This window comes from Mesocricetus auratus, unplaced genomic scaffold (assembly GCF_017639785.1).
Source record: "Mesocricetus auratus isolate SY011 unplaced genomic scaffold, BCM_Maur_2.0 Super-Scaffold_100676, whole genome shotgun sequence".
Lineage (NCBI taxonomy): Eukaryota > Metazoa > Chordata > Mammalia > Rodentia > Cricetidae > Mesocricetus > Mesocricetus auratus.
Genome location: NW_024429266.1, coordinates 165058214 through 165086070, shown reverse-complemented (window position 1 = coordinate 165086070; position 27857 = coordinate 165058214).

Below are 27857 nucleotides of genomic sequence, written 5' to 3'. Positions count from 1 at the left end.
GTTTCCTTTGACAGGCAACCTTGTATGAGCTTTTTTAGAATTTGCCCTTTGAAAGCCATGCCCTGCTGATGCTCACAACTCTTGTTTGATCCATGACATCTTTCTTTAAATGCACATCACAGCAAGTGACCCATTACACCTGTTGCTTTTATGTACCTCTTTTTTTTTGTACACTTGGATTGATAAATCGATTAACACCCATGTCTGACATGAAGTTATGACTAAGTGGCACATAGGGATATAAACTCCCTGGATAGCCACTAACCAAAAATTATGTTTAAAAAAAGATCAGTGTAGGTGAATGTAGGGACACTGGAAAAGGTAATTAATGGGAGGTAACTCATACAAAATACCTTCGGTTATCAAAATGGCTTTAAGATTGTGAATTACATTTAGAAAATTTAGAAGAATAGAAACACTCAAATTATCATTGGTTTACAGTCATTAAATGATCTTTCCTCTCACAATAACGCTTGGAGACCTCCCTGTCAGTCCTGAGACACAGTGATGACAGGTTTTATTAGATAATAACTCTGTCATTCTTTGAACAAGTTTTTCCCAAGTTGTTCTCCAGCTACAGCATCCAGGGTGCATAATAGAAAGGGAAAGATAATTTATTCCAGTGACCTTATTGTATAGACAGAGAAATATATATCTAACTCTTCTAGGATGAAACATACATCTATGTATCACTTTAATGACACTCCCTCAGATACATTTTTTTTTCAAAATTAGTGTATAATTGCATGCTATTTGAAAGAATTGAAATGTTCACCAATATGCCAAAAAACTCACTTTGATATTTTTGCAAATTTCTGACCACTCAATAAAATTAAATGGCATACCAAACCATAATTTTTTTATATTTTATTTTCCAGTTTAAATTTAGATAAGAAACGAGGTTGCTTCACAAGTCAGTTCCAGGTCCCTCTCCCATTCCCTCCCCTCCTCCCATGCCCTACCCCAACCCCCCCCCGTTATCCCCTCATTTCCCCAGGGAGGGTGAGGCCCTCCATGGGGGTGTCCATAGTCTGTCATTTCATATAGGGCAGGGCCTAGACCCTTCCCCAAGAGTTCAGGGTGAGAGTGCACCTCACATTGTTCTATGGGAGTCCAAAGTCCGTGTGTATACTTGGGATGGGTACTTATCTGCTGCCCAAGGCTCAATAGATTCCCTAGGCCTCCTCACTGACACCCAGATTCAGGGGGTCTTGATCAGTCCCATGCTGGCTTCCCAGGCTGATGCCTGGGATTCAAGAGTTAACCTTTGTCTGGTCAGCTGTTTCTGGGGGTTAAACCAGCCCAGTCTTAATCCCTTTGATCATCAGTCCTCCCTCTCTGTTACTGGCTTTCTTGAGTTCAGCTCAGTACTTAACCAAGGGAGTCTGCCTCTTCTTCGATCAGCCACTAAATGAAGTCTCTGTTTCCCAGACTCTAATTTTAATATGCCAGCAAATCTATATGTGTCATCTCTCTCCATTTTCCTTTCATGCACTGTTTCACAGGATTACAGATTCTCCAGAAAAGGCTATTTACAAAAAATTATAGAAACCACTAGTGTCATCTGTTGGTGAAACTTGAAAATACAGGTATTTCAGAATAAGATTTTAAAAAGCTTTTTAGATTATTATAAGAAGCAAGGAAGCAGCACTGTTTGAGTTTTGAAGCTGATACTACTGTTTGGTGCCCAATTTTATAATTTTCTCTTGCTACTTACATTGCAACTCATGTTTGAAGAATGGTAAAAGTGATTTTCAAAAAATGTGGCAATATGAAGCTAGTCTATGTGATCATAATGGTATGGCCATAAAACTATGAGGCTATAGAGGAAGTCAATAATCATATCTCTGTCTTATTCTAAGACATGCTATGACAAAACATACTGGAGGGGATACTTATTATGTACTGAATTTCATTTCTCGTTGCTTTGGCATCAAGATGCCATTGATCTCAATTGCAAATGATATCTCATTCTCTGGTTATAATGTGAATGTTAAGAAAGAAACACATCTATTGTGATGAAGAAGAAAAATCCACCAGACAGGTGATCCATGTGCAACACGAAATTAACACAAAGAACATTCAATTACACCTATGGGTACGGAGATGAGAGGGCCCAAGAAGCAAAGAATATAGCAATGACCAGACTGGATGTTATCTGTAAGAAATGAATTAATACAATCCTAGCAGGAATTTTTCCTGTTGGTCAGGAAAATAACTGTAAGAATCTAGTCTATGTAGACAAGTTCCTATGTCCTGCAACAATCCATGTATCTATTCCTTCAACTATGCATAAATGCATGCATACATATATCCATACATGCATTCATACATACAACTATCCATTCATTCTTTTGTTCAACTCTCTATTTTCCCATAAACATTCATCAAATACTGCTAATGTAGAAATATAATTGAATTAATAGTGAAGTAAATTCAATAAATATTGTTTGATGATCTCAGAGAGTTCATAGCCAAATGGAAAATACTTCATTTGCCAATTTGTAGCAAACCCAGACCTGCCACCCAATTTTGGCCATCTCCCTTCACTTTGTTGGTCTGATCTGATAGAATTCTGCTATGAATTTTACCCAGGTAAGTCTTCCACTTATGACCAGCCACATAGCAATAACTCCTTGTGGTATCTGATAACAATAAAAGCCATTGTCTTCAGATACCTCACAAGATGGATCCATGACTCTACATCAAGCCAGAGTAGTGTGATTGTCTGCCTTCATGGAAATTCATGCTTTGTTTACCAATTTAGACTGATACATTGTTGGTTATGATTAAAAGATGCATACATTGTCTACCTAAGTGCACAGATAGATAAATGGATGCATTCAGTAAAGGGAAAGACAGCTGTGAGAGATCTGAACTTCATCCCTGGGAAAGCTGATTGCTAGTATTGCCATACAATGAACTTGCTTACTTGTAACAAAGACCATGTCAGGCTGATTTGACAACCATTGTAATAAATATTTTAAAAGCATTATAAAAAGACACATCACTTAATCTCAAACCCTGAAAACCAAGGGAAGCTTGTCATATGATATTTTCCCTTCAGTGACTTTATACTGTTACTCTCTCAAAAAAACAATAAGGAACTAGACATGAAAGACTTAATGTATGCATTTTATTATGGGTAGTACAATATAAAGCAAACAGCATGTTTAAGAGTTTGATTTTTTTCTGTTTCCTAAACTCAACTTCTTTTTATTCTGATGTCTATTTTTGCCTATCTTTGCCAGAAAAAGGTTGCGAACTTATCAGGGTATTTTCACTGTGATGATCCCACTGGAGAGAAAAAGTCAAAGTACCTTTGGCAAGGAATTTGGAAGAGATCCTCACAGTGTAAACACATCATCTCTCAGTTTTTTCTTTCTGCTGGTAGAAGGAGAGCATTCTCCTTTTCCTTCACCTCTAAAATATTCGCTGTGATATAAATTCAGTTGAAATAATATAAGTGATTCTCTTGCTAGGGTGCCTTCAGAAATTCTGACATCTAAATAATAATAGAGTTCAGGTTTGATGGAAAGTTGGGCATTACACTTCTTTTCCTTCAGATTTCCTTAGATAAATTTCTAACGTGGTGTAGTGAGTCCCCTCTGTGGTTAAAAGCAAGCTATTAGCTGCCTTGGCTGAGTGAAGTATGTAGAAATTTCAAACTGGTGTTAAATATAAGTGGATTCACAGTAAGACAACAAAGAAAACAGATGATAGTGATGCCAGGAAAAGTGATCATTCTATAGGATACAGAAACAGAAATGTATTAGACATGACTGGGTATGTCCATCTTTCTGGAATAAGTGCTACCACTATCTAAGTCAAGCAGACCTTAGAACCCATGGATGTGTGAGCTAGTTTACTTAGTAAAAAGTGGCAGTCCACAGTCCACAAGACAAAAAAACCAGTCCACAGAATGGGAAAAAAACATTAACTAAGCCCATATCTGACAGAGGGCTGATCTCCAAAATTTACAAAGAACTCAAGAAGCAAGGCTCCAAAATACCAAAAGATCCACTTAAAAAGTTGGGTATAGTACTGAATCTAGAATTCTAAATAGAGGAATTCAAATGGTTGAGAGTCATTTGAGAAAGTGCTCAACATCCTTAGCCAAAGGGAAATGAAAATCAAAACAACTCTTAGATATCTTTATGAAATGAAAAGATAAAACACAACAAATGAATGCACCACAGTAGTCATGATTTTCATTTGTTACAGTCAGGAACACACATGTCAGAGAAACACCTAGGTTTTTTTGGGAATGCAATAAACAAAGGTTCTTTGTAAAGAGAATAAATTGAGATTATGTGATTAATTCCTCTTCTTTTACTGACAAGACTGTCCTTTGAGAAATCTATTTTTGAAGGCTTAGGAAATATATCCAAAGCAAACAGACCAATAATATACCAGGAAACCTATAAACTCAGTTTGTTAAGTGTCAGTTACTGTTAGTTGAATAAAAGACAGGGAGTTCATCTCTAGGGGAAACTGTCAGAAGTGTTAGGAAATGATTATGTAGAAAAGTATAACGCAGGCTTATTTAACAGGTAATGTGTCAGATAAAATAGTGTGATAAGGAAAACTATTTAGGTTTAGTAGCATCTGTATCTGGGGCACACGGACAATGAAAAATGAAAGAAAATCCTGAAATAAATGGGTGTGGGTGTGATATAATTCATTTGAGATTTGATTGGAGAAATGAATGAGGAGAAGCATTTAGTGAAGATATATTAATTTCATGTGAAAACCTATCCCCACAGCTCCCAGACCACAAATTGCTCTTAGCTCATGGCACAGAATCCTCAGACTTGCATTAAAATTACAACTTTATCCCTTTATTAATTTTGTGACTTTGGATAAGTGAGTTAAATAATTTAAATTTGTTACTTCATCTGTAAAAGGTACAGAAAGAAACACACATAGCAACAAGAAGGAGGAATATAAGCACATTTGCCCAAGTTGCTGTCACACCCTATGTGGTACATAGGTTTGCTCAGAACGGAGATGTCTCACTACACTCCTCTGCAAAAAGAAACTGCCAGATTGAATTTCTGCCTCCCTCATTTCTTACCTCATGATCTTCAGCTTGAATGATTGCCTACTTTCTGTCCACCTACACAGCTCTGGACCAGAAAGTTGTTTAACCTCCTACAGTTCCTATCTTATATGATGTGGAGTTTCTGGATGCTCTGACCCACATGCAGATGCATTCAAGATGAAAACTCTTTACAATTCTTTTATCTGTTTAAAACAAAGCCTTGTTCTCACATCATTTGTTTAAAATAAATAGTATTTTTCTTTTTCTTCGTTTTCAGTCAGAAAATGATGGAATTCCTTTGTTCTCCACTCATGACAAAAATGAATATTCTTTCAGATACTTCTGATTTGTCCTCCTAAGTTGGTAAAATGTGTATAAGGTTTAAGATGATTCAGTTAGATGATATGATAACTATGTTGTAATCTCTCGGTGTTCCTGAAGAATCACTTCTCACACTCTTCCTTGTTCTGCAGTCTACTCATATCCCTTTATTGAGGTGTGTACATACAGCCTTTATATAATCTTCAGGGCAGTTTAAGCTGTCTCTAAATTACTTATAATATTTAATAAAATGCAATGCTATATAAATAGTCATTGGTGTATTCTTTTTTTGTTTTTTGTTTTTTTTCGAGACATGGTTTCTCTGTATTGTTTGGAGGCTGTCCTGGAACTCGCTCTGTAGACCAGGCTGGCCTCAGACTCACAGAGATCTGCCTGCCTCTGCCTCCCGAGTGCTGGAATTAAAGGCGTGTGCCACCAATGCCCGGCTTAAGCTGTATTATTTTAGGGAATGATGATAGGAAAAAGTTTTGACTACTTGAGTACAAGTATAATTTTCTTATATATTTTGCATCAGTGTCATAGGATGCTTCCCCATCACCATTATTCACATCTGCCACCCCAACTTTTATGAAGTGGAAGCAATGCACAGGACCCTTAATGAATTCTAATTCTACTGGGATAAAACTACATGGCAGTACATGAAAAGCTGAGAAGGAAGGATGGCCCCTGACCATACTGCTTTCTGACAGTGACTGTTCTCCTCTAGCTGCATCACTTTTTGGAATTATTTCTTCTCTTCCTTGCTCAGGATGTAGTGTTTCCTCCTGAACCCTCAGGTACAGCATCTTCTCTGCGTACATACTGGCACCGTCACACATGGTTCCTGCCTTGCATCTGTATAAATATCCTTTCATGACATTATCTTCAGGCAAATCCTTTTTATTGAATCATCTTTGGTTACTGCGAGAGCTCTAAATAATGAGTTGGACATTAACACATTGCCTGTCACATAGTTAAATTCTCGGTCTTAACAAGTAACCTAGCTTTATATACAATCATGAAATCATTATTCATTTATTAATGCTATTAATCAGTATCTCTAGATACTCTCTTTCAAAAACAACACTATCAGAGGAAATGTGAATTTATTTCAGGAGTTCCACAGTGACCCTTTTAGGAAACTTCTAAAATATGCAATGCTATAAATAATTTGTTGCTGAACATAATAGTTGAAATCAAAAATGTCAACATTTTCTTCCTAAAAATTTATTTGTTGATTTAAATCTTACTTTAATTGGAGACTTAACATTGTTTGGATAAGCTAGGCTGACTATGTGATCAGTTTTAAAACCTTTTATTATTTTAGTTTTATTAGTATTTTTACCTTTTATCATAGAATTACTTTAATAGAAAAGATTTACCAAGTTGAAATGAGCAAGTAAGGGGCAGCATAGGATTGAATAGGGAGGAAGTAGGATTTTAAGCAATGGTCATCACGAGATAGAAGTATTTGAATGTAATCATATCTACTTTTCATTCTCCAGGCTTAAATCAGAAACATATACTGTAGATGTAAGTGCCATTAAGAGTTTGGCTGGTAGATAGGAAACCCAGCTCATAAGAATGAGGTAGGAAACAAATTTAAGCATATCTAACTAAATAAAAGTAACACCATAATATCAGGCAAACATAATTAAGGCACATACACACAAGGTCTAACTTACCCCTTATAAAGATCCTAACTCTAAATACACATTTTAAAAACCTGGTGTATGGGTCTAAAAAATTGTGGCTTGCTGGGGCAGAACTTTTATGTCATTGAAACAATGAAATATGACATAGATGTGAGATATAGCACAGCATAGAGAGCTTTGAGAACACAGAGATGAAATGTCTTCTTGTATTATTAATATTCTGTCTTAAGCCTCATTTTCTAATTTCTCCCTGAGCTTAATTAGCTCTAAGTCATTTTATGTTTCTCAATATCCTGGGCTTTGCTGCATTAGCCTGATGAATGTATTCTATTCATTAACCTACAACTCATTAGATACACTTCTTTTAAATTATTTCAGTGGGACTCAGTCCAACTCTCACTCTCACTTAAGAAACCATCCAGCCAGGTATGCTTCAACAAAACATTTACCTGCTCAGCTAGTCTTTTGTTTTGTTTTTACATATAAAGAGATGGATCAGATCCTAGGTTTACTATAGCACCTTTTAGCCCCAGTGCTTAGAGGTTCTACTGATGTTAAGAAGGCCACCACACAATCACAGAGGCCCCTTCCTTTAGAAGAGGAGGTCAGCTCTTCTAAACTGGGTAATGCAATTACATATATATGTATGTATGTATACATTTAAAAGGCACATGCTGTAGTGAGATATTAATTGATGCATTTAGAGCTAAAAGGTTAACATGAAATTCATAATCTTCTGGGAGAAGGCATTTAATTTGGTTCTCTTGCTTAGACCTCAGTGTGATGAGGTCTAATGTGTGGAAAATAAAGTGAAGGAATGGTCACATTAGTCTAAGTCCTTCAAACATGATCTAGACCATGATGTAGAACACAATCTTCAGCTTATGCCCCGTAATTACCAAATATTTTCCTCTGTTTTCTTCTTAATGATGGACACAACCAGAGAGGGTTCCAGGGGTTCTGTCATATAAGAACCATTGTGAACTTAAGATATTTCGTACATTCAGGAGGAGGCATTTCCAATATTGCTTTCATAAGTCTAAAATCAGAGTTTTTCAAATAGGGATTGACCAGTCAAAGTTTCCTTTCTAGACAAGCAGCCTGCATTGGGTGAAGAATGGGCTCTCATCATCCTAGAAAAATGCATGAGAAGAATGTTGCTATGGGAGAACTTTTCATGAACAGACTGTAAACAAAGCTTGCCTTTTGTTAGTTTTGCTTCACCATGAATCCCAAACCATTGTTTACTACTTCTTGTCCCTTTAGTAACCAGTATCCCCTTTATTAAGATGGAAATGGATATAATAAATTCCAACTACTTTCAGCTATATTCTCTGGAAGTTCTCCTCTAGGACTGTAGCTGAACTTTGCACCTTTTGTTGCCAACCTGTCTTTCCCAACATGAATTCTCAGGACTGCAATAGTGCACCTAAAATGATAAGAAAGTGTATAATCTCTTACATTATATATATATCTAACTGACTATTGTAGAAGCAATTGGCTGGTAAATATATTAATTACTTAAAATAATAGCTAGAGTGAATGTAATGTTTAAATTGTAGATAGAAGTCATATCACCCAAAAGCAGAACAGATAATCTTCAAATTTGGTTTTGAAGTAAAACTTTAGAAAACAATATTTTGTGTCTTAGCTGGCCTGGCATGGGTCATGAGCATCAGAGAATGCTCCTCTTCTGCTCTGTGTGGTGCCTAAATGTGTGCTTCTGGTGTGCCATGACAAGGATAGCAAATTACCTTTTCAATGTAGTAGGGCAAGTGTGATGTTAGATATACAACGCATTAATGGTCTTTGCACACATAGACCCAATTGATATTTGCAGTCACTATGGCTTCTCTGGTGGAGGTATCAAAATATCTATCATCTTTCATTTTGCATAATGCCCTCTGTAACACAAACTACAGCACTAGGTTTGCTGATTTCACCAATATTGCCCATCTGGAGAATCCAAATCATTTTTGTAGGAAATGAAGATGGGAAGAAGAGGGATGCTGAAGAAAACCCTGTTGTATTATTAAGCAACTGTATCTTTAAATGAAGTAAATTTGAAAAATATTTTGTACAGTCAGTGAGATGGATAAGGGTCTTCTTTAAGGTGGTATGTGTTAGTGAAGGGATGCATTGCTAATGAGACAGGCTGATGAAGTTGAGCCTCGAAGAAGGTCACTGGAGGTGAGGCTTCTTTTCTGTTCATCCTATAGTAGCCACATTCTTGCTAGGATTAGAAAACATGGATGGAAGCAATCATTACAGCATTCTGTTAAATTGGTTCAGGATCTTAAAGGTATATTCTGGATCTTAGATGCTACCTTATCAATTCTCCTTACATTTATCTGTTAAGGGTCCCTAACATACCAATGCCCCGTGAACCTACCTGTTCAGCATCCACTCTGTCTAAAGCATTATGTGGGGCACAGAACAGAAAGGGAATAAATCAGACCATGGCCCTGGCTTCTCAGATTATGGTGCTCCTAGAGATGGTGCCTTCAAAGTAGATTCCAAGTAGAATAGAATTAGGTTAGCAGAGACTCAAGGAATGCAGACCATTTAAATTTCCCCAAGATTGTTAATGAGTATCTGTGCAAGGAATTCCAACAGCCAAAGAATCTGTGGGATTGCATCCAACCTTATTATTCAAGTGATCTTGGTGGAGTGCAGATTCTGAGATTAATAAATTCAGAAAACATACAAATTTGCATGTTCCCATGATAATTCAGTTAATTGTGGTAAAAATCTTATTTATCCTTTGCTTTAGCCTTCTCATGCATAACTTACATGAATTACAGCAGACATAAGGCCAAGTCTGGCATGTGGCCAGCATTTATAAAAAACGTTATAGTGCAATACGTCATGCTGTTTCACTTTTGGTTGTCTTTGGCTACTTTATGAGAGAGTTAAATAGTGTTGAAAAAAATAAGCCTAACAAGGCACAAAGACTATTTTCTCCATAGCCTTTCAGAGAAAAGAAATTAAAGAAAAGGAAAGAAAGAAAAAAGCACACCCTGCAATGGTAAATAGCATGGCTGTCTCCCATTCATTATTTGAGTCTAATCAAGTACTTGACCAACTGAATATTCTTAGCCACTTCCCATTCTTTCTCACATGACACTATTTATACAGCAAAAATTATCTGCATGTATAATGACATGAGCTCTCTCAGCATTGTGAACATATTGACTTGCTAAATTATACAAGTTCAAGTATGGATTGAAAATTTTGAAGCATTTTAAAATGATAAAAAGCCCTTTGAACCATAAATCTGCACTTAAATAGCATAGTATATAAGGAAATACCACATCCTCTGGGGGAAGGTCACTCATGAGCTTAACACAACGAACGTGAAAGTAGAAACTGTAGGGAAAGGAATTGCAAAGAATGAGATCCTGGGAGCCAGTTGCCGAAATCCATGTCTGTAGCAGTATTCTAATTTAACATTAATTTAACTTTCAAGCATCCTAGTGTTTTATTAACTTGGGTTATCTGACTCCCAGGTCTCCACTTCTAAGCAACTTGCTATTCACTTTTCTAACTTGGTTTTGTATTTCCCATTTGATTCAATGTTCTTTCCAATTTTACAATTAACCTGTATATTTTGCTTTTAGTTACATAAAACACCAGTTACATATAATGACACATTAAGATGGCAAATGCCTTATCCACATCTTAAAACACACAGACGTGCACACCTATGTCTTGTGTGGAAAATGAATTAATTAATATGTGTGCAAGAAGAGTTGGCTTGGAAGGTTAAAAGCACTGGCTGCTCTTCCAGAGGTCCTGAGTTCAATTCCCAGCAACCACATACATGAGATATGGTCCCTCTTCTGGCCTATAGTGCAGTCTACTTGCAGACAGAACACTGCATAAGTAATAAATGAACTTAAAAATATGTATGCAAAAAGGCATTTGTGTACTGTCTGTGCCTTCAGGGACAAATCGGGTGTTTGACTCTACCTTAATACCTAATATCTGAACCACGCTTAAATCTGGAGTGACTTGAATCCCTCCTTCCTTGAGTAGATACCCGTTTTATAAATATCTCCTTTCCACCATAGTTAATATGCTACTTGTGAGAATACATTGCCTTTAGCTTATTTTTAAAGTCATGAGGTTCTCAATTTTAGCAATGAGGGCACTTTTCCTTTTCTCAACAGTTCTTAAAGGAATGTCTTTTATGTAGACAATAAGTCTCCAATGGGTAAATTTCAATATATAAACATTTGTTTATTAAATAAGTTATCATTTTCTATTCGTGCAGCTCATTTTCCATATTTTTATTTGCCAAATACATACAATGTGCCTGCATATGACTATGTGTAGCACACGAGTATAGTGCTTACTAAGGCCAGAAGAGTACAAAGGATACCCTGGAACTGGAGATATTAATGAGAACCACTGAGTGGGTATGGGGAGGCAAAACTAAGTCACAGGAGTTTTTATTACTAGAGCATCTCTCCATCCTCTTATCTTAGTTTTGTGTGTGTGTGTGTGTGTGTGTGTGTGTGTGTGTGTGTGTTGAGGCCTGACATATCAGATAATGAAGAGCAGGAATTACAGGTGGTTATATGTGTTTCTGAATTTTTGGTGTTGAGGATGGGATAAGATCTTGTGTCCTCATTATGAGCAATATGTGCTCTTAACTGCTGAGTCACAGTTACTATCCCTATATGGTTTTTCTTAATCTAAAATATTTTCCAGATTGTTTTTAAAAATCTACACAATATTTTAACTATAATTGTTCATTTCATTACAAACCTTGGGGCTTTTGAAGGTTTTTACTTTATGCTATGAAGTCATGAATTTGATTTAAGATAGCTTTGGAAAATTGGATGAGGTAATCTTTAATCAAACAAACAATTTTTATTCTTTGAATTTATATCATTTTAAATTCAGTGCCATTGTGCATAAAGAATGACTCAGAGTCTGGGGAAATGACTTACTTGAGAGAATTGTTATCATATAATCATAGTAATATATATTGTAATGCCAAAATCCTACATTAAATAGCTAGGAATTGCACTGGTCATCTGAAATCTCTACACTGTGGAGGCAAATATATTAGGATCCCTGGAGATGGCTAGCAAGCTTAAGTGAATCATTAAGGTCCAGGATCAGTGAGACACACCTCCTTTAAAAAATAAATTGGATATTTTTCTATGAAAACACTACTGTTGACACACACACCTCCACACACACCAATGCATACATGTGCATGTAGGGACATATAAACATACATAGACTGTACACATGTGCACCCATATGCACAAACAGGAGAGAATTTTGTCAGTAATATTCTTCTGGAATCTGTGAAGGTGACACTAGTGAACTAATAATGAGGGATATGGAGCCTGAACAGGCCATCTTCTGTAACCAGGAAAGACTTCCAGTGGAGGGACTTGGACACCAACCCAGCCAGAAACCTTTGATGTACAATTTGTCCTACCTTCCAGAAGTGCTAGAATAAAGGTGGAGCAGTACTTGTGGGAGTGGCCCACCAATAATAGAAAACCAATTGTTGGCTAGGAACCAGAGACTGTATAACCTAGAGTCCTAGAATAGAAACAAACGTGACTGGCAAAGGAAAAAAAGACAATGAGAAAATTCCTAATCCTATTCTGCTACCACACACAGGATTAAGAAAGAAGCGCCTTGTGTATCTCAAACTTCCAGGTTTTAAGACAGACCAAATACTGAATGTCCAAATATTAAACATAGTAGAAGGTTGTTCATTCAGTCCATGAAGTTTTCATTGACATTGTCCAACTGGGAAATACTAGATAAGGCCATTAATATGCCTCCTGGAATTCATCTAAACTCACCAACATAACTCTAATTTGAAATATGGATTCAATTATCCAGTTGTAAACACATGGCACCATGATTATTGCTTTCCTAATAGTTGATTTCCATGAGGTTTGCAGATGCAAAATTATATATGCTGTATGTACATGTGTATGTGTGTATATTCATATAGGGGTGATATGAATGTGTAGGTGTGTGTGTGTGTATGTGTCTGTCATCCTTAAGAATGATGCACATTATTTTGTGGAGCAGGGTGTCTAACATATTCAGAATTTGTCAAGTGGCCTACCCAGGACAAGGACTACAAGTGCACGCCACCAAATCTGGCCTTTTAAAAAGTGGGTTCTGAGACTGATACTAATGCCCACAAACACTTTAATAATTAATCTATATCTCCAGCTCCCACCTACCTCTTAAGTCATGTGTTCTTATGAGTGAAATAGAGACCATGACAACAGGAAGTCATAAAACTCTACTGGTATTTCCTTTCTAACTCGGTTTTGCCTTATTTAATACTTTTAGTTTATATAAACACAACAATGTCACATAGGCAAGATTAAATAGGACAGTTTTGTAAAATATTTCTGGAATATGACAAGCACACTCTCCATGTTAACACTTAGAACTAATGGAAGAAAACAGGAAATCTCATTAAATCCAGAGTTACCAATCTGATTCTTGTTGACAAAAGAAAAGAAGGCTGTATTCATAAGTTATAATGGTACCTCCTGTAGATGTTTGAAACACTGTAAAATCAGTTTCCCACCTTTAAAACCTGATAATTAATAATCTTCACACCTCTTTAGATAATTTAGTAGAGATCGATTTTCTGAGGTGGTGTTGCATCTGTAGTCATTCTTAGATTATATTTTGCCACAAAAATAAGAGCAGAGTACCATAAGTAATTAAAATTAAGCTGCCTGAAAACACTGTGGTGAAAAGCTTGGCATAAGACCTTCTACATTGTAAAGAAATATTTTAGAACCTAAAAGCAATGTACTCAACACCGAGAGTTAACAACACAAGGCAGAGAGAATAATATATCTATTAAAACTCTGAAAAAAAGCACAGGATGTGTCTTTTGTAGACATACAGATTTGAAAATTTCATTTCTTCCTATACATATAAATTATTTTAATTATATATCTATGTATTCATCTATCTATTTATATTTTTCTCTTTTTTATTCATTCTTTTCTACTATCTTACTCCAACCACAGTTCCCTGTCCCTTACAGCCCCCCATCCCTTCTTCTCCTCCTCCATTTTCATTCAGAAAATAGCAGGTCTCCCAGGGATATCAGACAAACATGACATAACAAGTTACAGTAAGACTAGGCATAAAACACTCATATGAAGACTGGACAACACAACCCAGTAGGAGGAAAAGGGTCTCAAAAGCACGCAAATGAGTCAGAGACAGGTTCTGTTTCCAGTTTTCAGAGACCCATAGAAACATCAAGCGATACAACCATAATATATATGCAAATGACCTAGGTCAGACCCAAACAAGCTCCCTGATTGTTATGCTAGTCTCTGTAAGCCCCTATCAGAGCCCTGATTTGGTTAATCTATGGACAGTGTCATGGGGTTTCCTTGAGTTATCTGACTCCTGCAATTATTCCTCCTCCTCTTCCACAGAATTACCCAAATTCTACCTAATGTTTGACTGTGAGAAGGTTTGCGTCTGGATTGCGTGGACTTCCTTACAAAATGGGAATGGGTTTCCTAGAGAAAGTTAATACCATGGTTTTGCTGGTTTATTTTATTTCTTCTTTTATTTTTGAGATTATTATCTATTGAAATCATTCTTCCCTTCTTTTCCTTTCCTTTCTGTAAACTCTCCTAAAGATGCCTCATTGCTCACTTTCAAATTTATGGCCTCTTTTTTCCATTAATTGATGTTATATTCATACATGTGTGTGTACTTGAATATATATACCTATATGCAACCTGGTTAGTCTTTAAAATATTACTTGCACGCATGGTTCAAATTGTGAAAGAACCAATTAGTATGTTCTGCCATCAGGAAGACATTGTCTCCAACTCTCAGTATTTGTGGCACTGTTTTCTAAGAAAGACCTAAATCTGTCAATTTTACCACATTCCTTTGCCTAAGGGAATTTATAATTGTGATCTACATTCAATATGGAAGAGACCTTACCTTTTTGTATGTACAGAATCATATGAGGAAATAAATGAAGAGGTGGCACAGGGTAAACTATCACAGTGGTTCAACTAAGAACTATGTTCCCTGCTTGAGTCTGTTACTAGGTCTTTCCAGCACCTGTGGTTTTCCATAGTTGTGTTCCAACAGCATGCACTTATAAAAACAGAAATGACCTACCTGAATTATTTTCCTCCCATTCAGTCCATATCTATTATTATTAGAATTGTCATATATTTTCAATACTTGTTTATCAATGGATAGTTACTTATTAGCTATTTAACCCTGCATTCTAAATCATGTGTTGTTAAACTAGTTTTTCTGGAAAAGATAATAGGGATTTTGAAAAAACCAAATTCAGTTTTTATATATTGAGATCCTGATACCTCCCAAGAATTATCCATGTGTAACTGTATGTAACAGTTCAAGAATGACAATGAGTGACAAAGATGGGTGTCTGTAGTTCAAACAATTAAGGATAGATATCAAAACGTATGCCACAAGAGAATTTAGGAAATAACTTCAAGTCTTTTAATTTATAATTATAATAAATTTTAATTGTAATTATTCTCCATGGTGATATACAAAGAACTAACTTAGAACTTCACAAGACAAATCAGTAATGGTTTACTATATCTATGTTTGAATACAGTTGGTTCTAACATACATATTGTGAGATTCTTCAGTACCTGTGGTGCTCCTATGTCTACATGGTTGTTCAACAATGAGGGAAGAGAAACAATGGAAAAGAGAGGGAGAAAAGTGATAAAACAATAAAAAGCAGTAAAGACTGAGGCAAAGAATGAAGGACTGAACACACCAGAGGGCAGTGCTTTCAGCATAGAAATGTTATGAGCAAATCTAGAAGCTAATTGGCGTCATTAAGAGATTGATGAGGGTGCCAATTCTGAAAAGTAAGCTTAAATGTGGGAGTCATGTTCTAAGATGGATCCTGAACTGAGAAATAGATGGCCTTGACCTTGAAGATGAGCATTTCCTACCCATCTTCTTATGAAAAATGAAATCATAATATAGAAGGACAGGAAATTCCTGCAGACATTTTGATAGTGGAAAAACATATTGAAAATATTTTTAGTTTTTGAAAATATTCCTGGACATCAATTCAGGGAAAATATTCAAATTCCTCATTAAAAATACTGTTATCAAGAGAGACAGACAGACAGAAAAACACACACACACACACATACACACACACACACACAGAGAGACAGAGAGACGGAGAGATAGAGACATGGACAGACACAGACAGAGAATGTAAAAAATAAGATGGTTCCGTGATGGTACCAGAGCCATTTTGAAAGAGGAGAATGGAGTTAACTCTAAGACTTTGCTTTTCTTCTCTTAGATAATAGCATATTTAATTTTAAAATAACTTCTAGTATTAGAAAAGCATGAGAATTCAAATTAGAGTTCAATAGTGTTGAGTGTTCATTCTCCAATTATTTTCTAGTCTTCTGAGATTTTCCTAAGTAGAATATTAATAGTTTTTTCAGTATTAGGAGCACTAAAGTGTGTTTAAGAGATGACACTAACACACTTTACTGAGAAGGTACTAAAATTCAGAGGTCATGTTACTGAGGAAGAATATACTGCATAGATTTAGCTACAATCTAGTCCTGTAGGACCTTCCCAAATTTTACATAGTGTCTCGCCTTCTCTTAAGGAAAAATATATGTGATAAGTTAAACAAGGATTTACTCTTCCATTTTAATTACATAAATCTTGTTTTTAAAAGAGCTTAATATTTCATTAGGAAAGACCAAAAAAATAAGCCTCAGGATATTAAGCACAAAGGCTTTAACTGGTCTCTGTGAGAATAGCCCATGGCCAAGCTTAAGATACTTCATCTGCTAATCTTAATATTAGCTGACATTAATTTTGAAGTAGTTATTGCTAGCATGAATTATGTATAAAAGATTAAACTATATTTATTTGCATTCTTTAAAATGCAAGTGGATGATGTCTCCCTTTGATTTACACACTTAAATATCCCTTCACATTTGCATGGATACTTTCCTTCTCCAGAGTCAGCAAAAATGCATATGATCGGGTTCACTACGCTTGTAGTGGGAATTAAAGACTCAGGTCTTGTACATTCCAGGTACCAAACTCTATTCTCTTGTTTAACCAATTAGAGCCTATACATTTGGGGGAGGAAAATCAGCATATGCTTGGAACACAAGTGTAATATTTTCCAATAAGTAGGACTTAGAAAGATGATTGCTTGTTAATGGTATTTTATCTAAAACCAGGCTGCTTGGATACAAATTCCAAAAGCATCACTGGCAAGCTGTGTGACTTGGGGCAAGTAAGCAGAGCGCTATTGGTTTCACATTCTTTCCTGGGAGACAATACAAGTGCCAATAGAATAATTCTGCCATAAAGATGAAATGACATGGCATAAGCTAACTCATTGGCATAGCAGGCAATAATTCCTTTTCTGGTTCATTGTCTTATGACTTCAATGACATCAAAGTACTGCTGAGTTACATTTGTGTTTTTGTAGAAAAAAAAGTAGAGCTAGATTAAAAAAAAAAACCAAAATACTAACTTTAGGCTTTGTTCATGCAATACCACAGCAGGGCTCAGTCGGTGGACTTCCTTTCTCATGAAATAATCACATTCTCCCAATCTGTTCTACATGTCCCAATATTTATCTTAACCTTTAATGTTTGTGTTTCTTCCCACTAGAGCAGTAGCCCCTCGGTAACATAAAATTACAACAAATCCATTACTAAATATGTCCTGTGTCAAAAACAACATCTTAAATGTAATGAATTTATGTGAAGATCCATTGAATAAAAGAAGGAAGAAAACATGTATGAAAATAATCACATCCATTCCTGTGAAAATAAAATACAATGACAATAGTTAAGATGGGACTATAATGTATATAATACATTTGATACCTTAAAGGAAACAGTACAAAATTGTTTTCCCTGCTACTGCTTCATTAACCTTTTGTGACTTAAAATGGAGCAATAAATGCAGTGCTTTTACTAGGAATAGATTTTTTCAGGAGAAAATGAATTGTTTTAATTATATATAAATATTAAGTATAAAGTCAATGATGAATAAGGCAAAAGGTGCAAAGGAAGTAATCCTACCAATTTTGCCTTGGTATTCATTACCTTTAAAGTTATAAACCTTTCTTCAATTTCTTCCTTTCTAATTTCATTCATTCTTAATTTTTCTCCCTTTGTTTTCTTATATTCTTTCTCTCTCTCATCTTCTCATTCCCTCTCTTTCCTTCCTTCCTTCTGTCCTTCCTTCCTTGCTTGTTCGCTTGCTTCCTTCTCCTTTTGTTTTGAGATGACCACTGTCTATGTATATCTAATGTTGGCCTCAAACTTAGAACCATCCTGTTTTGTTCTACTTAGTGACAAACTTGCAGGTGAGTGCCACCAGGTCCTTCTTTGTAGATGTCATTTGTTGACAGTGAGGCTATGCCACTGTCTGTCCACAGCTTGCTTTGAAGTATAACATATAGCGTAGAAAAAGAATCAATTTCTGCTAACTGCCGAAGTCATTTGCATAGTCTGATGAGAACTCTGATTCTTAGTTCAGAGTATGACACTGGCAGCCTTCCCCATCAGTCCTCAGATTGTTGACTGACAGTGGAAATAGAAATATGAAGTTAGAATTATTTAAGTGGCATTCTATTTGAAAATGGGGGAAGATCACAAAAAATTATGTAAAAAGTGTACTAAGGATCCAAAGAACAGATGATATATCTATTCATCATATGGAAGTCATTTACAGTTTAAAGAGAAATCCTTAAGTATCTGGAAAACATTGTTAACAGATTTAACAAGTAGAAGAGGAAGGTCTCCTACTACAGGTGATCGATTTCAAAATTTCTGAAGATTATTAATAGGTGTGAGTGCTAAAACTCACGTAGCTCCTTATGGAAAAGCATACGAGGAGGAGAAGAGGAAGTTAGGAGATGGTGAAGGGGAGAAGAGGATGGAGGAGGACACGAGGGAGCAGGAAGACTGAGACGGGAAGAATAGAGGAGCACAAGAAAAGAGATATCTTAATAGAGGGAGCCTTTATAGGTTTAAAGAGAAATCTATCACTTGGGAACTGTCCAAAGATCTACAAGGATGACCTCAACTAAGTATCTAAGCAATAGTGGAAAGATGACCTTAAATGCCCTTCCCTTATAATAAGATTGATGACTACCTTATATGCCATCCTACAGCCTTCATCCAATAACTGATGAATGCAGGAGCAGAGACCAAGAGACCGACAGCTAAACACTAAGCCAAACTTCTGGAATCCAGTTGTAGAAAGGGAATAATGATGAGCAAATGGATTAAATCCAGTTTGAGGAAACCCGCAGAAAGTTGTCCTGAACAAGCGGGAGCTCATGGTCCCTAGACTGACAGCTTGGAAACCAGCATAGGACTGAAACAGGCCCCCTGAATGTGGATGTCATTTAGGAGGCCTGGGCAGTCTATGGGGACTCTGGTAGTAGAAGAGTATTTATCCCTAGTGTACAAGAGATACTCTCTCAGCCTCTCTTAGCCTAGACACATGTTTTAGGACCTAGGACCTGCCCAAAATGATGTGACAGACTTTAATGATACTACATGGAAATCCTCACCCTCCCTGGGGAGAAGAGGGCTGGGATAGGGGTTAGGTGGGGGGCATGGGAGGATGGGAGGGATAGATATGTAAAATAAGGTAGTTTCTAATTTAAATAAAAGAATCTAGAGAAAAATAAAAAGATCTCACAGTTCTTCTCTCCACCTCCTGATGTTCCCTCTCAGCACCTCCCCCACCCACACTAGGCATGAAAACATTTCTTGACTAACTCTACCATTCACACAATAATACAGGAATATTTGGATACTTTCTTATCGTAGCACTTGGGATTCCACAATATGTGTATCTATGGTGAACATTCATGGGAACTACCTTTGAGAGATATAATCTTACCTATATCTCAAATGCCTGTCACTTTAGTTGGGGTCTGCAGTGGTCAATTGAAGCTACCCTGAAAACAAAACCAACAATATAAAAGAGAAAGATTCAGAGAGAACATAGCACAGTGTATTCATTATTTATGGATGCATTCTTCTGCTGCAGACCAGAGGAAGCTGAACCAATCACCATCAAAAAGGTTCCAGTAACACACAGATAACTTTTATCACTGATGTACCAGAAAAAATAGCTGTGAACACAAATGTCACAAGGTTTCAATGAGTCCTACATCTAATGTACATGCATCCAAACAACTTTTAATCTACAGAATTACATCTGAAACCACACTTATTAGAAATATCAAAGATATCTGGTCCCATGGGTGGCAGAGTAGTTAAAAACACCTCTCACTTAGCATAATGTCCTGAGTTCAATAGAGAGAACTGGCTCCAACCAGTTTTTCTCTTACCTCCACACATTTGTCAAGGCACATTGGGCATGCGTGCGCACACACACACAATGAATAAATGAATATTTTTTCAAAAACCCAGGATTTAAAAGAAAAAGAAGACAAACAAAACATTAGATCAGACATAACCTCTAATACTTGCCTGAATGACTAACAGGTGTCTTCAAAGTGCTTCAGTTAAATTTTAAAGTGAGGGTAAAAGAAAGGTACATATTTATGCTCCCTCTCACATGCTGAATTTAAACTTGACATCCATTTTATATGAAAGCAGAAGGGGCAGTTAGTTTAGAAAAGCAAGTAATAAGAGTAGATAGAAAGATGAAGAAAATATGGGGTGAATACAAAGAAAATGATATATTTGTATGAAAATGTGCCTTGGAAGTTTACCATATTATTAAAAAATACACACTAGAAAATTTAAAATTCTATTTAATACTACACATGCAGGCTATATTATTTAAATATAGATACTAAAGTGGACCTTAACCAGCATTATTGAAAATCAGGTCATAAGTTTAGCTCAGATTGTTTTAAAAACATAAATAGTCAATACCTTTTAGAGAAATTTTGCCACCTTTGGGGGTACACTTTACAGATTTCTTACAATCCATGCTAATTAGACTATCTTATCTTCATTTTATTGTCTTTTACCCCTTTTCAAATCTCCTTTCTCTCTATCTATCCCTCAAAACAACAATCTCTTATACATTATAACATAATTAACTGAATAAAAATTACTTCTAACTAGGTGTGAACACATGCTTAACAAAATCAGCCTATCGATCCTCATTTAGCTTGTGAGAAGTGGGGAGGTGATAAACTACAGTTGGTGGGATCATCTGCCTGCAAGATCATATGATTTAAATGGATTACACCAGGCTTGTTTGTAGAAAATGACACTCCTTTCAAATTACGATTCCAGCGACTCCAGTGGCATCTATAGCTATCATCAATATGAGAAAATGTTCAGGATCACAGGAAATGCTGTCCTGCATTTTTCTTCCTTCCAGATACAGTTATATGCTTTCCAAAATGCGATAGCTGAGTAGTTGCTGGATAGTTTCCTAATGATTAAGGATGCGCTCCACGCTAAGCCATATGTTTTGTTACTGGTATGTTGGGACTCTAATGAAAAGACAGATACCACTCTACAGGAGAGCTGTGTTTAGTCAATGCCCTTTCCCCTCATCTTGATTAAATCAGGAAGCTTAAAAGAGTTTTGCCTTCATGATACAAGTAGTTTGAGCCCTATTGGCTTTGAGTTTAAACACTGCAAGCAAAATATTAGTTTTGGGTCCAGAGTGTATTCATAGCCCAGACTGTCTCCAACAAGCTTATCTGGAAGATTCTGTTTATGTGAGAGAAATTGCTATGATCAATCACTGTGCAGTGAGGGTTCAAGCAGAATGCTGAATTGAGAAATGTTTTCCATTGGCCCTGTTCAGCAAAAGACAGGAGCTCTAAGAGTGAGCAGTTATAAATATCCAGCAAGAAAACTACAATTTATGTTCTAGACTTTTTCAGTTGTTCATATGAGGTCTCATGCTTCAGGATCATTTTTCTCTCCTCTAACTCATATTATACAGTCTCCATAGAACAGGAGGTAATTTCAGCTGCCCAACCTTGACTGTTATGTGTATTTCTGAAGCTTGTATTTTTCTTGAAATAAAAGAAAATCTCTGAAATTCTCAATGTGTTTTGTAGAAATGAATTCCATTTCTTTCCTTCCTTCACAGCCACATGAGGACAGCCAAGATCATTATCACCATTTCATAAATACTTTGAGAAACAGAGAACATTTGGGTTATAGAAATCTCTTCAAAGAAATCACACAGAGGAGAAATGGGAAAAGAATCCTGAGTTCTGGTTTCCAGGTATGATGATGAATCATACAGACAAAAATCATTCCGAGGTGTGTTTCTAGGTGAGCTTGAATCATTGAATATATGATAACAGGTTTTTGAAATTACACAGAGTGAACAACTTTCAGCACTTTTTATGGACTTTGAGACAGACATCTTTTTTTGTATTCTCATCTCATATTACACACTTTTTCTTTAACCCACTGTACTAGTTTCTCTTTCTATCCCACGAGCAAGTAGATTCCTTATGGCTCATAGTCTGAGAGCACCTTCCTCAAACTGGTGGTAGGAACAGACTTAATTAGAATACCATGAATGTGAGGTAGGTAGTCACATTTCTCTCACTACTCAGAAACAGAAGAGATGATTACTGATGCTTCAACAATTTTCTGTTTTTTTTCCTTCTTAATTAGACCAGCACCCATTTCCCTGGGATAGAACCACTCATATTGAGGGTGGAATTTTTCTCCCTAGTTAAACTTTTTTGGAAACACTAGAACAGATACGCCCAGGGTATTTTCTAGATGAACCTCAATCTAGTGTAGTTGACAAGAGCAACCATGACACCAACTTTTACTTAACCAGATACTTATAAGTTTGTGAGGATTGTTCTTCCCTATCACATGATCTTCTGATGCTTCCAGTGGACTTCCAGCTATCACCATTGTAAAACACACTTTTAACTTTGGAGAACCGATTTGAATATATTCTTCTATTGTTTGTCAGTTTCACGAACATTTTTTTTAATTTTTGAGACAGACTTTATCTGTGTAGTTTTGTAGACTTTGTGGCCTAGAAGTCACAAAGATCCACCTGCCTCTGCCTTCCAAGTGCTGGGATTAAATATGTGCACCACTGAAACCACAATCTCATGAAGATTTTTGCATAAAAACCTGTCCAGGTTAAAATTGTTTACCACTGTCTTCCTTACCTCTGTATTTTGTTTTGAAGCAACCTATATAGTCCATTGAAGTACTCTTTGTCTTACAGCCCTCCTATTTTTTTCCAGATACAAAAGGCCCTTTATGACACTGTGTACAACTTTAAGATCTCAGGTGTTGGTCTGAGGAAATATTTCAGTGGGTAAAATACATGTATTGCAAGAATTAGAATCTGAGTTTATTAGAAAAAAAGCCTTGTCTTTATTTATTATTTTAAAAGCTGCACTTTTATCTCAGTGCCAAGACACGGAAACCCATACATTTCTGAGGTTTACAAAAAAGTCATCCCAACCTGATTGGCAAAAGCCAGGCCAGTAACAGAGCCTACTCCAGTGAAAAGTAAAAGTTTATGACACCTAAAGTAATTTTTTGGCTTTTGCCCACATGCACTCCCACATTCATGCTTATCTACATATACATACCCAAGCACAAAAACAGTCATACTCACAAGGTCTCAGCACATCATTACACAGCAGTCCATCGTCCAGAGAGGATAAAATCTTCTGACGTCCCATAGTGTCTATTATCTCATCTTTATAAACAAACTTGAGGCTTCTCAAACTTGTCTAACTGGAAAAATCACTTCTCACCATTGTACAGAACTCTCTCTGATTGGATATGGTATACAGATTGTACTTTTTCTAAGTGATTTCAAAGCAGTGTTGTTATATCAATTCTGTTGAACTCAGTAAAATATACTTATCATAGCTCCCAACCTCTCAATGAATGCCCTCCACTATTAAGAAATTAATAACCTGATTTATGATAATGGAGGTTAATGAATTAATATTTTATTATCAATCCACCCATTTGTGTTTAGAAAGAGGTCAATTAGTGATGCTTTTATAACATTGTCAGCAATGCATTTTTGTCTCACTCTGCTGACCCTGTAACATCCAGTTTGAAAGATTTACCTCTTACACTTTGTCTGTAAAATGGCCCTGTATCTGTTCCCACAGGGATTCTTACTCCAAGCTTTGTTGACCCCCAATTTTCTTCTTTATGAATGATTTACTAAGGCCCTCTGTACACAATTTAATTTTACCTTGGTCAACTCAACATGGGCTTCATGTTCAGGACAATTCTAAAATAGTGCTGTGGTAAAACAGCAAAACAAAGAAACAAAACACATAAAAGACACTGGATACAATTTTATCCTTCAATAGGCCACAAGGAACTTAGTGCAAAGGCTTATTTGCTTCTTCTCTGCAATTTGTAGCAAAAACAGGAGTGCTATCTCTAGCCCTCATTCCAGGAATCCAAATTCTAACACCTGCGAAACTGTAGCTTAAGGAGTTACAGTCTAGCAGCCAATAGCTTCCTTAATTTGTGCCTTTGCTTCCAATTTGGAGTCAACCATAAAGTCTGAAATTCATCTGTAGCCCTCCAGACAGGACATACTACTTCTAATTCACTCACTTTCATTATAACAACTTTCAACATGGCTGTCTTGAAGCTTTACTTTGTCTCCCCGATCCTGATTTGGCCCTCAGCCAGAATATAAGTGAGGCTGCTGTATAGCCAACTTTTCCTGGGAAGACATAACACAATCTACTCAACCAAGCAGCACACAACAGATCAAATTAATAATTACCCAAGTGTTCAACTTTATGAACCAGTTTTTGTTGTGGTGTTTACTTACAAGGACTATGAGGGAGGAGTTAACAACAGAAGCAGAAAAAAACTCAAAGGCAGGCTGCATCATCAAAGCCCACCATAGTATGAATGAAGGTTGTCAAAAACTGGAAACCTGGAGAATACTGCATAGCCTTCTAGGCAGCTCTACAGTCTGGAGAGTGTCCTTTTCAGATGGCTCATTTGGTCTGAGCATCTTGCAGGCAGCGCAGATGGTGGTTTTGTGGTTGTTGTTTGATTGTCTGTGATTTCTTTGTTTGCATTAAATTCATGTTTTTAAATTTCATTTTACATTCCAATCAAAGTTCTTCCTCCCATCCCTCCTCCTGCTCCGCCTCACCTCCTACTCTGCCAGCTCCCCATTCACTCCTCACAACAGGTAAGGGCTCCCATGGAGAGAGGACAAAGTCTGGCACATTAAATTGGCACAGGAACAAGCTCTTCCCTCCTGCATTAAGACTGAGAATGGCATCCCCTTATAGGGAATCAGCTCCAACAAGCTAACTCATATACTAGGGATAGATCCTTGTCTTATTGCCAGAGACCCCCCAGATAGCCCAAGCTTCACAACTGTTTCCCACATACACAGGGTCTAGTTCCATCCCATGGAGAGTCCACAGCTGTCAATTCAGAGTTCATTAGTTTCCAGGAGCTTGATTCAACTGCCTCTGTAAATTCCTCCTTTATGATCTTGACCTCCCTTGTTCATGTGTTCCTTTCTCCCACTCTTTGGATTCCCGGAGCTCTTCCTGGTACTTGGTTGTGGATCTTTGTATGTGGTTCTATTAATTACTGGATGAAATCTCTATTAACCAATCTGATTATAGAGGAAGGCCAGTTCAGGCATCCTCTCCACCATTGCTAGGAGTCTCAGTTGGGGATTATTGGGAATTTCCCTAGACCCAGGTTTCTCTCTAACCCCATAGTGACTCTATCAAGATATCTCTTTCCTCGCTTTCCCTTTCCATACCTCCTCCCTCTTGCCCACCTGTTCCCTGTTCCCTCATATTTTTAACTTCTGTCCCATCCCCTTTACTTATGCCCTCACTCTTAGTTTACCCAGGAGATCTCATTAGCTGGTGTTTATTTGTTTGTTGTTGTTTGAATGTTTTTTTTTGTTTGGTTGCTTTTCTTCTGAGCAGTTCAAGTTGTCTCTACCTCTTCCAGATGGTTGGCAGGTCAGAGTGATCCTCAGCAGTCTTTTTCTATTTATGTACTCTTAGGGATAGAAGGGCCAGTGAATGTGGTAAGTTTTAGGGACTTTCTGTGGGTATTTTGAGTTATTTATTTTCTATCTTATTGAGCTAAACTGATATAGCACATGGCAGCTCACTCTTGCTAACAAGCTCACAATAATCAGCTTTTGCTTGTTTCCTTTTGGGTTTATTATATGTACACCATGCTCTAGAAACAGTTCTGTGTTTTTATAATGTTCCATAGTACTCCTCTAGGAGAGCAGTTCTCTAATGCTATATTATAAATCCCAAACAAATGACTAAAATAGAAGTTTCCATTTGCCATATGATTCTGTGAGTTGACTCCATTATTCTTCCCCAGCATTCACATCTGAGCACTTGAGACTTGTATGTTGATTTTACTCCCTATTATATCCCTTAGTAAGAGAATTACCAGGGATGGCCCCAACACATGAACTTCCCTTACCATGGACCTTTAGTTCACAATAATTATAGCATTATTTCAGCAAAGACAGACCCTACAATGGGCCAGGAGAGTTCATAGAAATCACATACTCTATGACTAATTTTATTGTGCCATGTAATTTACAAATTGACCATACCACAGGATAGGTATTGGCTTTTAATGAATCCACTGGGGAAAAACACACCATAAATCCACATACGTACAGAAATTGGAGATATATTTTCTTGAATATTTGATGCAATAGAATATGTAATATACAAGCTAAGGAGAGTCACTAGTCCCTTAAAACTCATCTCCTTCCTCCCACCTTCCCTCTCTCCTTTCCTCCCTCTCTACTCTCTTGTCTCCCATCCTTTACTCTCCATGTGTTCCTTCCTTCCTCGCTTCCTTCATTCTATATGTTTCCCTTCCATCCTCTTAGCTCTACACTTTAGCAGTATTCTTTCTATTTTTCAACACTGCTATATGTAATAAAGATGTGCTCTTTAAAATAATTTAAAGTACAGTGCTGAATTGGGATATAAGCAGGGTTATAAGCAGGTTGACTATTTGTCTTCTTTTCTCAGAAAATTATAAATAATTTCAATAATTCCCGATTATTTTTGGCAATAAATTTAGGTCCCCATTCATGTGCATCTGAATATTTCTGCACATACCTAAAAAACAGACAGGAGGCTTTACAATGACACTAAGAAAAAAACCTTGTTTGGTGGGTACAGCTTCAACAGACAATGATGAGGAATGAAAGATTAAGTTAAGGGGCAGAAGGAAGTGTCAGTCAATGGTGAGAGAATCCAATTTCATATTTTTCCAGATATAGGACAAAGGAAGAGAATGAGGAATAAACACAAAAAGTATTTTAGGAAATGAAGGAGTGAAGCTAAAAAAGTGACTCTACTTGCTGCACTAGACACTGTAAGTCATGACATGTTATGTAGCATAAATGAGTCAGTAGATTCCAGGAGTGACTAGGCTCACTGGATCATACAACTGATGATATAAAGGAGAGGCTCAGGAAAGGGGCCTTTGCAATATAACCAATTGCTTTTGAAAATGTAATGTCAGAGATAAAAATAAATCTTATTTTGGGATTTTGAGCATTTGGAAGGAAGGATAAGAGAAAAAGAAGGAAGAATGAGAGGAAGAAAGTAAGCCAATGAAGGAAGAGTTAAAGGAAGTAAAGGGGGTAAGGCAGAGAAAGTGAAGGTGAGAGAGAGAAAGATAAGCATATTTGCTTATTCCCTGAGTCACTTAGGAAGGGAAGATACAAGTAAAAAGACTGTTTTCACACTTAGGTTTTAGAAACTTGTTGGCTTCATCACACAGACAAGT